This window comes from Mytilus edulis, unplaced genomic scaffold, assembly GCF_963676685.1.
Source record: "Mytilus edulis unplaced genomic scaffold, xbMytEdul2.2 SCAFFOLD_2288, whole genome shotgun sequence".
Classification (NCBI taxonomy): domain Eukaryota; kingdom Metazoa; phylum Mollusca; class Bivalvia; order Mytilida; family Mytilidae; genus Mytilus; species Mytilus edulis.
The window spans coordinates 1-15,554 of NW_027268766.1; the positions used below are offsets into that span (position 1 = coordinate 1).

Below are 15,554 nucleotides of genomic sequence, written 5' to 3' on the forward strand. Positions count from 1 at the left end.
CCCATTGGAACGCATTGAAAATCATAGTAAATACATAGGGTCCTGTTCAATAAATAATTTTGATAGCCACCTTGGGACTTCTGGTTCATGTTAGGCATTCATTTAGAAGTGTCTAAGTGCAATCTCAGTGCCTCATGACCGGCATTCCGTTGCAAAATTTTGTTTTTATTGACAACAGGGTCAGTCTGTCTACTTCCGGGAAAGAATAAAGGCTAGAATTTAGGCAATTTACTCTATGTACTGACGCCAGATTACATTTAAATCAATCAAAATTTTTACAGAAATTCAAACTAGAAAGCCTACCCTTTCAAATAAAACTACATTCAGTTACAGAACTAGTGAAATAATAACACTACACAATTTATAACAAAAGTTATATATTTTTTTTAAGAACTACATTCGTGGGTACCGGACTGGTTGCCCTAACTGGGATCCTATTCCTGTCAGACTTTATTTTTTTTCCCAGACTTAAAACTGCACTTTTAAAATAAAGATATACATCTCAGTAGTTATTGTGCAAAGTTTCAAAAAATTTGATCAAACAGTTACAGAATTATAGATCCTTATCTATAACATCTCAAATACCAGAAAATTGATCGGAGAAAATCTTAAATTCATGAAGAAAATATGCTAAAAATCAGCAAAACTTTTTTATTTCAAGAGATATTTACATTCTGTAAATTGCATAAGGTAGACAAATTCATTCTTTGTATGGAAATCTAGTTGAAACCAAAATTTGTTTAAAAATAAATTAAAAATATTATTTTTTTCAATTAAAATTAAAAAATCTTCTGTTTTAAAGAATTACATATGCAAAACAAGCATACCCCATAAACAATGGTATAAAATATGAGACAAAGTCTTCAAATAGTCTGCTAAGTTCATTTAAAATACAATATAAGAGGCTAGATGCAGAGAAGTTCTCACTTGTAGCTAAAACCAGTCAAACAGCACCTCCTATAGTTTAACAGATGTGAAGGGAAATCCTTGATCTTCCTGACCGCCTAACGCTACTGTGCGTTGTTGTACTTTTGACTGCTCTAAATGTCCCACTAGTTCATATGTGTGATCTCTTGGACACTGAAACTGTTGGTGGCTGGGATCCATGTACTTTAGTCCAAGTTCACCAACCTGAATATAGATAACAAAGACAAGTTAATAATGCAGGAACTTTTAAAAATGAAACTTAGGAAAGAAGCATTAATTAAAATGAAATTCAAACAGTGAAACTATTAAAAGAGCACTAAGTGTTTCCTTAACCAGAAGCAGATCTCCAAAAGATCCAAAACCAAGGAAGATATAGCTCTATTCATTTACTGCTGAAATAGATACAGATAAAATTAACGGTCCTTTTAAGGACCATCAAAATCTTTAAAAGGGAGTCTTAAATTGTTGTACATTGAGTTTAAATTGCTTGTATAAGCTATATTATAGCCCTACCCCTTAAATATCTTCCAAAAAATGTAAAATTAGAGAGCCCCTGGCAAGTGTTTCTGAGTTCACACAATAATATGTGGCTATGTATGTGATGCGGCTCTAAATAAATGTTAGCTGGATTCGCACACAACTTTCATAACTGAACCGTGGCATTTAAATGATTTATTTAATAGCCACAATTTATCAAAAACTTATTAAAAACCTAAAACTGAAACTATGGGTTTATTTTCTGTTTCCAGGTCCAGAAATAAGATATTAGAAAGAAATAAGCCCATATTTTCCATCTTTCACTGTCCCCTGATCCCATATAACACATTTATTATTTCTTTCCCTGTGACTTTTTCTAATACTATTTGCTGATATTTTTCAAAAATCCCTCCATTTTAACTTGCAAGTGTAGGAATACATATTACAGACAACTATGACCTTTCTGTGACCCCCTTTTAAACTTTAAATTGAAAAACAAACTTTTTTAAATTTCATAAATTTAAATTTCAATTTAATTTAAAAAGTTTAATTCAAATTTTAAAAATAATTACACCATTGTTTTCCTTATTAAATTTTGAAGCCTGTAGCCAAATTTCATCCATGAAACTTTAAAAATGAGCTGACAATTGCAGATTAAAATGTTCAAAACATGCTCTCTGACAGGAACGGGGACCCAATTATTTGCCCCATTGGAACGCATTGAAAATCATAGTAAATACATAGGGTCCTGTTCAATAAATAATTTTGATAGCCACCTTGGGACTTCTGGTTCATGTTAGGCATTCATTTAGAAGTGTCTAAGTGCAATCTCAGTGCCTCATGACCGGCATTCCGTTGCAAAATTTTGTTTTTATTGACAACAGGGTCAGTCTGTCTACTTCCGGGAAAGAATAAAGGCTAGAATTTAGGCAATTTACTCTATGTACTGACGCCAGATTACATTTAAATCAATCAAAATTTTTACAGAAATTCAAACTAGAAAGCCTACCCTTTCAAATAAAACTACATTCAGTTACAGAACTAGTGAAATAATAACACTACACAATTTATAACAAAAGTTATATATTTTTTTTAAGAACTACATTCGTGGGTACCGGACTGGTTGCCCTAACTGGGATCCTATTCCTGTCAGACTTTATTTTTTTTCCCAGACTTAAAACTGCACTTTTAAAATAAAGATATACATCTCAGTAGTTATTGTGCAAAGTTTCAAAAAATTTGATCAAACAGTTACAGAATTATAGATCCTTATCTATAACATCTCAAATACCAGAAAATTGATCGGAGAAAATCTTAAATTCATGAAGAAAATATGCTAAAAATCAGCAAAACTTTTTTATTTCAAGAGATATTTACATTCTGTAAATTGCATAAGGTAGACAAATTCATTCTTTGTATGGAAATCTAGTTGAAACCAAAATTTGTTTAAAAATAAATTAAAAATATTATTTTTTTCAATTAAAATTAAAAAATCTTCTGTTTTAAAGAATTACATATGCAAAACAAGCATACCCCATAAACAATGGTATAAAATATGAGACAAAGTCTTCAAATAGTCTGCTAAGTTCATTTAAAATACAATATAAGAGGCTAGATGCAGAGAAGTTCTCACTTGTAGCTAAAACCAGTCAAACAGCACCTCCTATAGTTTAACAGATGTGAAGGGAAATCCTTGATCTTCCTGACCGCCTAACGCTACTGTGCGTTGTTGTACTTTTGACTGCTCTAAATGTCCCACTAGTTCATATGTGTGTTCTCTTGGACACTGAAACTGTTGGTGGCTGGGATCCATGTACTTTAGTCCAAGTTCACCAACCTGAATATAGATAACAAAGACAAGTTAATAATGCAGGAACTTTTAAAAATGAAACTTAGGAAAGAAGCATTAATTAAAATGAAATTCAAACAGTGAAACTATTAAAAGAGCACTAAGTGTTTCCTTAACCAGAAGCAGATCTCCAAAAGATCCAAAACCAAGGAAGATATAGCTCTATTCATTTACTGCTGAAATAGATACAGATAAAATTAACGGTCCTTTTAAGGACCATCAAAATCTTTAAAAGGGAGTCTTAAATTGTTGTACATTGAGTTTAAATTGCTTGTATAAGCTATATTATAGCCCTACCCCTTAAATATCTTCCAAAAAATGTAAAATTAGAGAGCCCCTGGCAAGTGTTTCTGAGTTCACACAATAATATGTGGCTATGTATGTGATGCGGCTCTAAATAAATGTTAGCTGGATTCGCACACAACTTTCATAACTGAACCGTGGCATTTAAATGATTTATTTAATAGCCACAATTTATCAAAAACTTATTAAAAACCTAAAACTGAAACTATGGGTTTATTTTCTGTTTCCAGGTCCCAGAAATAAGATATTAGAAAGAAATAAGCCCATATTTTCCATCTTTCACTGTCCCCTGATCCCATATAACACATTTATTATTTCTTTCCCTGTGACTTTTTCTAATACTATTTGCTGATATTTTTCAAAAATCCCTCCATTTTAACTTGCAAGTGTAGGAATACATATTACAGACAACTATGACCTTTCTGTGACCCCCTTTTAAACTTTAAATTGAAAAACAAACTTTTTTAAATTTCATAAATTTAAATTTCAATTTAATTTAAAAAGTTTAATTCAAATTTTAAAAATAATTACACCATTGTTTTCCTTATTAAATTTTGAAGCCTGTAGCCAAATTTCATCCATGAAACTTTAAAAATGAGCTGACAATTGCAGATTAAAATGTTCAAAACATGCTCTCTGACAGGAACGGGGACCCAATTATTTGCCCCATTGGAACGCATTGAAAATCATAGTAAATACATAGGGTCCTGTTCAATAAATAATTTTGATAGCCACCTTGGGACTTCTGGTTCATGTTAGGCATTCATTTAGAAGTGTCTAAGTGCAATCTCAGTGCCTCATGACCGGCATTCCGTTGCAAAATTTTGTTTTTATTGACAACAGGGTCAGTCTGTCTACTTCCGGGAAAGAATAAAGGCTAGAATTTAGGCAATTTACTCTATGTACTGACGCCAGATTACATTTAAATCAATCAAAATTTTTACAGAAATTCAAACTAGAAAGCCTACCCTTTCAAATAAAACTACATTCAGTTACAGAACTAGTGAAATAATAACACTACACAATTTATAACAAAAGTTATATATTTTTTTTAAGAACTACATTCGTGGGTACCGGACTGGTTGCCCTAACTGGGATCCTATTCCTGTCAGACTTTATTTTTTTTCCCAGACTTAAAACTGCACTTTTAAAATAAAGATATACATCTCAGTAGTTATTGTGCAAAGTTTCAAAAAATTTGATCAAACAGTTACAGAATTATAGATCCTTATCTATAACATCTCAAATACCAGAAAATTGATCGGAGAAAATCTTAAATTCATGAAGAAAATATGCTAAAAATCAGCAAAACTTTTTTATTTCAAGAGATATTTACATTCTGTAAATTGCATAAGGTAGACAAATTCATTCTTTGTATGGAAATCTAGTTGAAACCAAAATTTGTTTAAAAATAAATTAAAAATATTATTTTTTTCAATTAAAATTAAAAAATCTTCTGTTTTAAAGAATTACATATGCAAAACAAGCATACCCCATAAACAATGGTATAAAATATGAGACAAAGTCTTCAAATAGTCTGCTAAGTTCATTTAAAATACAATATAAGAGGCTAGATGCAGAGAAGTTCTCACTTGTAGCTAAAACCAGTCAAACAGCACCTCCTATAGTTTAACAGATGTGAAGGGAAATCCTTGATCTTCCTGACCGCCTAACGCTACTGTGCGTTGTTGTACTTTTGACTGCTCTAAATGTCCCACTAGTTCATATGTGTGTTCTCTTGGACACTGAAACTGTTGGTGGCTGGGATCCATGTACTTTAGTCCAAGTTCACCAACCTGAATATAGATAACAAAGACAAGTTAATAATGCAGGAACTTTTAAAAATGAAACTTAGGAAAGAAGCATTAATTAAAATGAAATTCAAACAGTGAAACTATTAAAAGAGCACTAAGTGTTTCCTTAACCAGAAGCAGATCTCCAAAAGATCCAAAACCAAGGAAGATATAGCTCTATTCATTTACTGCTGAAATAGATACAGATAAAATTAACGGTCCTTTTAAGGACCATCAAAATCTTTAAAAGGGAGTCTTAAATTGTTGTACATTGAGTTTAAATTGCTTGTATAAGCTATATTATAGCCCTACCCCTTAAATATCTTCCAAAAAATGTAAAATTAGAGAGCCCCTGGCAAGTGTTTCTGAGTTCACACAATAATATGTGGCTATGTATGTGATGCGGCTCTAAATAAATGTTAGCTGGATTCGCACACAACTTTCATAACTGAACCGTGGCATTTAAATGATTTATTTAATAGCCACAATTTATCAAAAACTTATTAAAAACCTAAAACTGAAACTATGGGTTTATTTTCTGTTTCCAGGTCCCAGAAATAAGATATTAGAAAGAAATAAGCCCATATTTTCCATCTTTCACTGTCCCCTGATCCCATATAACACATTTATTATTTCTTTCCCTGTGACTTTTTCTAATACTATTTGCTGATATTTTTCAAAAATCCCTCCATTTTAACTTGCAAGTGTAGGAATACATATTACAGACAACTATGACCTTTCTGTGACCCCCTTTTAAACTTTAAATTGAAAAACAAACTTTTTTAAATTTCATAAATTTAAATTTCAATTTAATTTAAAAAGTTTAATTCAAATTTTAAAAATAATTACACCATTGTTTTCCTTATTAAATTTTGAAGCCTGTAGCCAAATTTCATCCATGAAACTTTAAAAATGAGCTGACAATTGCAGATTAAAATGTTCAAAACATGCTCTCTGACAGGAACGGGGACCCAATTATTTGCCCCATTGGAACGCATTGAAAATCATAGTAAATACATAGGGTCCTGTTCAATAAATAATTTTGATAGCCACCTTGGGACTTCTGGTTCATGTTAGGCATTCATTTAGAAGTGTCTAAGTGCAATCTCAGTGCCTCATGACCGGCATTCCGTTGCAAAATTTTGTTTTTATTGACAACAGGGTCAGTCTGTCTACTTCCGGGAAAGAATAAAGGCTAGAATTTAGGCAATTTACTCTATGTACTGACGCCAGATTACATTTAAATCAATCAAAATTTTTACAGAAATTCAAACTAGAAAGCCTACCCTTTCAAATAAAACTACATTCAGTTACAGAACTAGTGAAATAATAACACTACACAATTTATAACAAAAGTTATATATTTTTTTTAAGAACTACATTCGTGGGTACCGGACTGGTTGCCCTAACTGGGATCCTATTCCTGTCAGACTTTATTTTTTTTCCCAGACTTAAAACTGCACTTTTAAAATAAAGATATACATCTCAGTAGTTATTGTGCAAAGTTTCAAAAAATTTGATCAAACAGTTACAGAATTATAGATCCTTATCTATAACATCTCAAATACCAGAAAATTGATCGGAGAAAATCTTAAATTCATGAAGAAAATATGCTAAAAATCAGCAAAACTTTTTTATTTCAAGAGATATTTACATTCTGTAAATTGCATAAGGTAGACAAATTCATTCTTTGTATGGAAATCTAGTTGAAACCAAAATTTGTTTAAAAATAAATTAAAAATATTATTTTTTTCAATTAAAATTAAAAAATCTTCTGTTTTAAAGAATTACATATGCAAAACAAGCATACCCCATAAACAATGGTATAAAATATGAGACAAAGTCTTCAAATAGTCTGCTAAGTTCATTTAAAATACAATATAAGAGGCTAGATGCAGAGAAGTTCTCACTTGTAGCTAAAACCAGTCAAACAGCACCTCCTATAGTTTAACAGATGTGAAGGGAAATCCTTGATCTTCCTGACCGCCTAACGCTACTGTGCGTTGTTGTACTTTTGACTGCTCTAAATGTCCCACTAGTTCATATGTGTGTTCTCTTGGACACTGAAACTGTTGGTGGCTGGGATCCATGTACTTTAGTCCAAGTTCACCAACCTGAATATAGATAACAAAGACAAGTTAATAATGCAGGAACTTTTAAAAATGAAACTTAGGAAAGAAGCATTAATTAAAATGAAATTCAAACAGTGAAACTATTAAAAGAGCACTAAGTGTTTCCTTAACCAGAAGCAGATCTCCAAAAGATCCAAAACCAAGGAAGATATAGCTCTATTCATTTACTGCTGAAATAGATACAGATAAAATTAACGGTCCTTTTAAGGACCATCAAAATCTTTAAAAGGGAGTCTTAAATTGTTGTACATTGAGTTTAAATTGCTTGTATAAGCTATATTATAGCCCTACCCCTTAAATATCTTCCAAAAAATGTAAAATTAGAGAGCCCCTGGCAAGTGTTTCTGAGTTCACACAATAATATGTGGCTATGTATGTGATGCGGCTCTAAATAAATGTTAGCTGGATTCGCACACAACTTTCATAACTGAACCGTGGCATTTAAATGATTTATTTAATAGCCACAATTTATCAAAAACTTATTAAAAACCTAAAACTGAAACTATGGGTTTATTTTCTGTTTCCAGGTCCCAGAAATAAGATATTAGAAAGAAATAAGCCCATATTTTCCATCTTTCACTGTCCCCTGATCCCATATAACACATTTATTATTTCTTTCCCTGTGACTTTTTCTAATACTATTTGCTGATATTTTTCAAAAATCCCTCCATTTTAACTTGCAAGTGTAGGAATACATATTACAGACAACTATGACCTTTCTGTGACCCCCTTTTAAACTTTAAATTGAAAAACAAACTTTTTTAAATTTCATAAATTTAAATTTCAATTTAATTTAAAAAGTTTAATTCAAATTTTAAAAATAATTACACCATTGTTTTCCTTATTAAATTTTGAAGCCTGTAGCCAAATTTCATCCATGAAACTTTAAAAATGAGCTGACAATTGCAGATTAAAATGTTCAAAACATGCTCTCTGACAGGAACGGGGACCCAATTATTTGCCCCATTGGAACGCATTGAAAATCATAGTAAATACATAGGGTCCTGTTCAATAAATAATTTTGATAGCCACCTTGGGACTTCTGGTTCATGTTAGGCATTCATTTAGAAGTGTCTAAGTGCAATCTCAGTGCCTCATGACCGGCATTCCGTTGCAAAATTTTGTTTTTATTGACAACAGGGTCAGTCTGTCTACTTCCGGGAAAGAATAAAGGCTAGAATTTAGGCAATTTACTCTATGTACTGACGCCAGATTACATTTAAATCAATCAAAATTTTTACAGAAATTCAAACTAGAAAGCCTACCCTTTCAAATAAAACTACATTCAGTTACAGAACTAGTGAAATAATAACACTACACAATTTATAACAAAAGTTATATATTTTTTTTAAGAACTACATTCGTGGGTACCGGACTGGTTGCCCTAACTGGGATCCTATTCCTGTCAGACTTTATTTTTTTTCCCAGACTTAAAACTGCACTTTTAAAATAAAGATATACATCTCAGTAGTTATTGTGCAAAGTTTCAAAAAATTTGATCAAACAGTTACAGAATTATAGATCCTTATCTATAACATCTCAAATACCAGAAAATTGATCGGAGAAAATCTTAAATTCATGAAGAAAATATGCTAAAAATCAGCAAAACTTTTTTATTTCAAGAGATATTTACATTCTGTAAATTGCATAAGGTAGACAAATTCATTCTTTGTATGGAAATCTAGTTGAAACCAAAATTTGTTTAAAAATAAATTAAAAATATTATTTTTTTCAATTAAAATTAAAAAATCTTCTGTTTTAAAGAATTACATATGCAAAACAAGCATACCCCATAAACAATGGTATAAAATATGAGACAAAGTCTTCAAATAGTCTGCTAAGTTCATTTAAAATACAATATAAGAGGCTAGATGCAGAGAAGTTCTCACTTGTAGCTAAAACCAGTCAAACAGCACCTCCTATAGTTTAACAGATGTGAAGGGAAATCCTTGATCTTCCTGACCGCCTAACGCTACTGTGCGTTGTTGTACTTTTGACTGCTCTAAATGTCCCACTAGTTCATATGTGTGTTCTCTTGGACACTGAAACTGTTGGTGGCTGGGATCCATGTACTTTAGTCCAAGTTCACCAACCTGAATATAGATAACAAAGACAAGTTAATAATGCAGGAACTTTTAAAAATGAAACTTAGGAAAGAAGCATTAATTAAAATGAAATTCAAACAGTGAAACTATTAAAAGAGCACTAAGTGTTTCCTTAACCAGAAGCAGATCTCCAAAAGATCCAAAACCAAGGAAGATATAGCTCTATTCATTTACTGCTGAAATAGATACAGATAAAATTAACGGTCCTTTTAAGGACCATCAAAATCTTTAAAAGGGAGTCTTAAATTGTTGTACATTGAGTTTAAATTGCTTGTATAAGCTATATTATAGCCCTACCCCTTAAATATCTTCCAAAAAATGTAAAATTAGAGAGCCCCTGGCAAGTGTTTCTGAGTTCACACAATAATATGTGGCTATGTATGTGATGCGGCTCTAAATAAATGTTAGCTGGATTCGCACACAACTTTCATAACTGAACCGTGGCATTTAAATGATTTATTTAATAGCCACAATTTATCAAAAACTTATTAAAAACCTAAAACTGAAACTATGGGTTTATTTTCTGTTTCCAGGTCCCAGAAATAAGATATTAGAAAGAAATAAGCCCATATTTTCCATCTTTCACTGTCCCCTGATCCCATATAACACATTTATTATTTCTTTCCCTGTGACTTTTTCTAATACTATTTGCTGATATTTTTCAAAAATCCCTCCATTTTAACTTGCAAGTGTAGGAATACATATTACAGACAACTATGACCTTTCTGTGACCCCCTTTTAAACTTTAAATTGAAAAACAAACTTTTTTAAATTTCATAAATTTAAATTTCAATTTAATTTAAAAAGTTTAATTCAAATTTTAAAAATAATTACACCATTGTTTTCCTTATTAAATTTTGAAGCCTGTAGCCAAATTTCATCCATGAAACTTTAAAAATGAGCTGACAATTGCAGATTAAAATGTTCAAAACATGCTCTCTGACAGGAACGGGGACCCAATTATTTGCCCCATTGGAACGCATTGAAAATCATAGTAAATACATAGGGTCCTGTTCAATAAATAATTTTGATAGCCACCTTGGGACTTCTGGTTCATGTTAGGCATTCATTTAGAAGTGTCTAAGTGCAATCTCAGTGCCTCATGACCGGCATTCCGTTGCAAAATTTTGTTTTTATTGACAACAGGGTCAGTCTGTCTACTTCCGGGAAAGAATAAAGGCTAGAATTTAGGCAATTTACTCTATGTACTGACGCCAGATTACATTTAAATCAATCAAAATTTTTACAGAAATTCAAACTAGAAAGCCTACCCTTTCAAATAAAACTACATTCAGTTACAGAACTAGTGAAATAATAACACTACACAATTTATAACAAAAGTTATATATTTTTTTTAAGAACTACATTCGTGGGTACCGGACTGGTTGCCCTAACTGGGATCCTATTCCTGTCAGACTTTATTTTTTTTCCCAGACTTAAAACTGCACTTTAAAATAAAGATATACATCTCAGTAGTTATTGTGCAAAGTTTCAAAAAATTTGATCAAACAGTTACAGAATTATAGATCCTTATCTATAACATCTCAAATACCAGAAAATTGATCGGAGAAAATCTTAAATTCATGAAGAAAATATGCTAAAAATCAGCAAAACTTTTTTATTTCAAGAGATATTTACATTCTGTAAATTGCATAAGGTAGACAAATTCATTCTTTGTATGGAAATCTAGTTGAAACCAAAATTTGTTTAAAAATAAATTAAAAATATTATTTTTTTCAATTAAAATTAAAAAATCTTCTGTTTTAAAGAATTACATATGCAAAACAAGCATACCCCATAAACAATGGTATAAAATATGAGACAAAGTCTTCAAATAGTCTGCTAAGTTCATTTAAAATACAATATAAGAGGCTAGATGCAGAGAAGTTCTCACTTGTAGCTAAAACCAGTCAAACAGCACCTCCTATAGTTTAACAGATGTGAAGGGAAATCCTTGATCTTCCTGACCGCCTAACGCTACTGTGCGTTGTTGTACTTTTGACTGCTCTAAATGTCCCACTAGTTCATATGTGTGTTCTCTTGGACACTGAAACTGTTGGTGGCTGGGATCCATGTACTTTAGTCCAAGTTCACCAACCTGAATATAGATAACAAAGACAAGTTAATAATGCAGGAACTTTTAAAAATGAAACTTAGGAAAGAAGCATTAATTAAAATGAAATTCAAACAGTGAAACTATTAAAAGAGCACTAAGTGTTTCCTTAACCAGAAGCAGATCTCCAAAAGATCCAAAACCAAGGAAGATATAGCTCTATTCATTTACTGCTGAAATAGATACAGATAAAATTAACGGTCCTTTTAAGGACCATCAAAATCTTTAAAAGGGAGTCTTAAATTGTTGTACATTGAGTTTAAATTGCTTGTATAAGCTATATTATAGCCCTACCCCTTAAATATCTTCCAAAAAATGTAAAATTAGAGAGCCCCTGGCAAGTGTTTCTGAGTTCACACAATAATATGTGGCTATGTATGTGATGCGGCTCTAAATAAATGTTAGCTGGATTCGCACACAACTTTCATAACTGAACCGTGGCATTTAAATGATTTATTTAATAGCCACAATTTATCAAAAACTTATTAAAAACCTAAAACTGAAACTATGGGTTTATTTTCTGTTTCCAGGTCCCAGAAATAAGATATTAGAAAGAAATAAGCCCATATTTTCCATCTTTCACTGTCCCCTGATCCCATATAACACATTTATTATTTCTTTCCCTGTGACTTTTTCTAATACTATTTGCTGATATTTTTCAAAAATCCCTCCATTTTAACTTGCAAGTGTAGGAATACATATTACAGACAACTATGACCTTTCTGTGACCCCCTTTTAAACTTTAAATTGAAAAACAAACTTTTTTAAATTTCATAAATTTAAATTTCAATTTAATTTAAAAAGTTTAATTCAAATTTTAAAAATAATTACACCATTGTTTTCCTTATTAAATTTTGAAGCCTGTAGCCAAATTTCATCCATGAAACTTTAAAAATGAGCTGACAATTGCAGATTAAAATGTTCAAAACATGCTCTCTGACAGGAACGGGGACCCAATTATTTGCCCCATTGGAACGCATTGAAAATCATAGTAAATACATAGGGTCCTGTTCAATAAATAATTTTGATAGCCACCTTGGGACTTCTGGTTCATGTTAGGCATTCATTTAGAAGTGTCTAAGTGCAATCTCAGTGCCTCATGACCGGCATTCCGTTGCAAAATTTTGTTTTTATTGACAACAGGGTCAGTCTGTCTACTTCCGGGAAAGAATAAAGGCTAGAATTTAGGCAATTTACTCTATGTACTGACGCCAGATTACATTTAAATCAATCAAATTTTTACAGAAATTCAAACTAGAAAGCCTACCCTTTCAAATAAAACTACATTCAGTTACAGAACTAGTGAAATAATAACACTACACAATTTATAACAAAAGTTATATATTTTTTTTAAGAACTACATTCGTGGGTACCGGACTGGTTGCCCTAACTGGGATCCTATTCCTGTCAGACTTTATTTTTTTTCCCAGACTTAAAACTGCACTTTTAAAATAAAGATATACATCTCAGTAGTTATTGTGCAAAGTTTCAAAAAATTTGATCAAACAGTTACAGAATTATAGATCCTTATCTATAACATCTCAAATACCAGAAAATTGATCGGAGAAAATCTTAAATTCATGAAGAAAATATGCTAAAAATCAGCAAAACTTTTTTATTTCAAGAGATATTTACATTCTGTAAATTGCATAAGGTAGACAAATTCATTCTTTGTATGGAAATCTAGTTGAAACCAAAATTTGTTTAAAAATAAATTAAAAATATTATTTTTTTCAATTAAAATTAAAAAATCTTCTGTTTTAAAGAATTACATATGCAAAACAAGCATACCCCATAAACAATGGTATAAAATATGAGACAAAGTCTTCAAATAGTCTGCTAAGTTCATTTAAAATACAATATAAGAGGCTAGATGCAGAGAAGTTCTCACTTGTAGCTAAAACCAGTCAAACAGCACCTCCTATAGTTTAACAGATGTGAAGGGAAATCCTTGATCTTCCTGACCGCCTAACGCTACTGTGCGTTGTTGTACTTTTGACTGCTCTAAATGTCCCACTAGTTCATATGTGTGTTCTCTTGGACACTGAAACTGTTGGTGGCTGGGATCCATGTACTTTAGTCCAAGTTCACCAACCTGAATATAGATAACAAAGACAAGTTAATAATGCAGGAACTTTTAAAAATGAAACTTAGGAAAGAAGCATTAATTAAAATGAAATTCAAACAGTGAAACTATTAAAAGAGCACTAAGTGTTTCCTTAACCAGAAGCAGATCTCCAAAAGATCCAAAACCAAGGAAGATATAGCTCTATTCATTTACTGCTGAAATAGATACAGATAAAATTAACGGTCCTTTTAAGGACCATCAAAATCTTTAAAAGGGAGTCTTAAATTGTTGTACATTGAGTTTAAATTGCTTGTATAAGCTATATTATAGCCCTACCCCTTAAATATCTTCCAAAAAATGTAAAATTAGAGAGCCCCTGGCAAGTGTTTCTGAGTTCACACAATAATATGTGGCTATGTATGTGATGCGGCTCTAAATAAATGTTAGCTGGATTCGCACACAACTTTCATAACTGAACCGTGGCATTTAAATGATTTATTTAATAGCCACAATTTATCAAAAACTTATTAAAAACCTAAAACTGAAACTATGGGTTTATTTTCTGTTTCCAGGTCCCAGAAATAAGATATTAGAAAGAAATAAGCCCATATTTTCCATCTTTCACTGTCCCCTGATCCCATATAACACATTTATTATTTCTTTCCCTGTGACTTTTTCTAATACTATTTGCTGATATTTTTCAAAAATCCCTCCATTTTAACTTGCAAGTGTAGGAATACATATTACAGACAACTATGACCTTTCTGTGACCCCCTTTTAAACTTTAAATTGAAAAACAAACTTTTTTAAATTTCATAAATTTAAATTTCAATTTAATTTAAAAAGTTTAATTCAAATTTTAAAAATAATTACACCATTGTTTTCCTTATTAAATTTTGAAGCCTGTAGCCAAATTTCATCCATGAAACTTAAAAATGAGCTGACAATTGCAGATTAAAATGTTCAAAACATGCTCTCTGACAGGAACGGGGACCCAATTATTTGCCCCATTGGAACGCATTGAAAATCATAGTAAATACATAGGGTCCTGTTCAATAAATAATTTTGATAGCCACCTTGGGACTTCTGGTTCATGTTAGGCATTCATTTAGAAGTGTCTAAGTGCAATCTCAGTGCCTCATGACCGGCATTCCGTTGCAAAATTTTGTTTTTATTGACAACAGGGTCAGTCTGTCTACTTCCGGGAAAGAATAAAGGCTAGAATTTAGGCAATTTACTCTATGTACTGACGCCAGATTACATTTAAATCAATCAAAATTTTTACAGAAATTCAAACTAGAAAGCCTACCCTTTCAAATAAAACTACATTCAGTTACAGAACTAGTGAAATAATAACACTACACAATTTATAACAAAAGTTATATATTTTTTTTAAGAACTACATTCGTGGGTACCGGACTGGTTGCCCTAACTGGGATCCTATTCCTGTCAGACTTTATTTTTTTTCCCAGACTTAAAACTGCACTTTTAAAATAAAGATATACATCTCAGTAGTTATTGTGCAAAGTTTCAAAAAATTTGATCAAACAGTTACAGAATTATAGATCCTTATCTATAACATCTCAAATACCAGAAAATTGATCGGAGAAAATCTTAAATTCATGAAGAAAATATGCTAAAAATCAGCAAAACTTTTTTATTTCAAGAGATATTTACATTCTGTAAATTGCATAAGGTAGACAAATTCATTCTTTGTATGGAAATCTAGTTGAAACCAAAATTTGTTTAAAAATAAATTAAAAATATTATTTTTTTCAATTAAAATT

The 15,554-nt window shown here is 31.3% G+C and overlaps 1 long non-coding RNA gene across 1 annotated transcript; it reads right to left on the bottom strand.

Annotated features, from left to right (window-relative positions):
- Positions 1 to 948: 948 nt before the first annotated feature.
- Positions 949 to 5,215, bottom strand: LOC139508586 (uncharacterized). The gene is made up of 3 exons (XR_011661337.1): positions 5,149 to 5,215; positions 3,038 to 3,241; positions 949 to 1,131 (listed from the first exon to the last, which is right to left on the bottom strand). It is a non-coding gene; the product is annotated as an uncharacterized lncRNA (long non-coding RNA).
- Between the last annotated feature and the right edge of the window lie 10,339 nt (positions 5,216 to 15,554).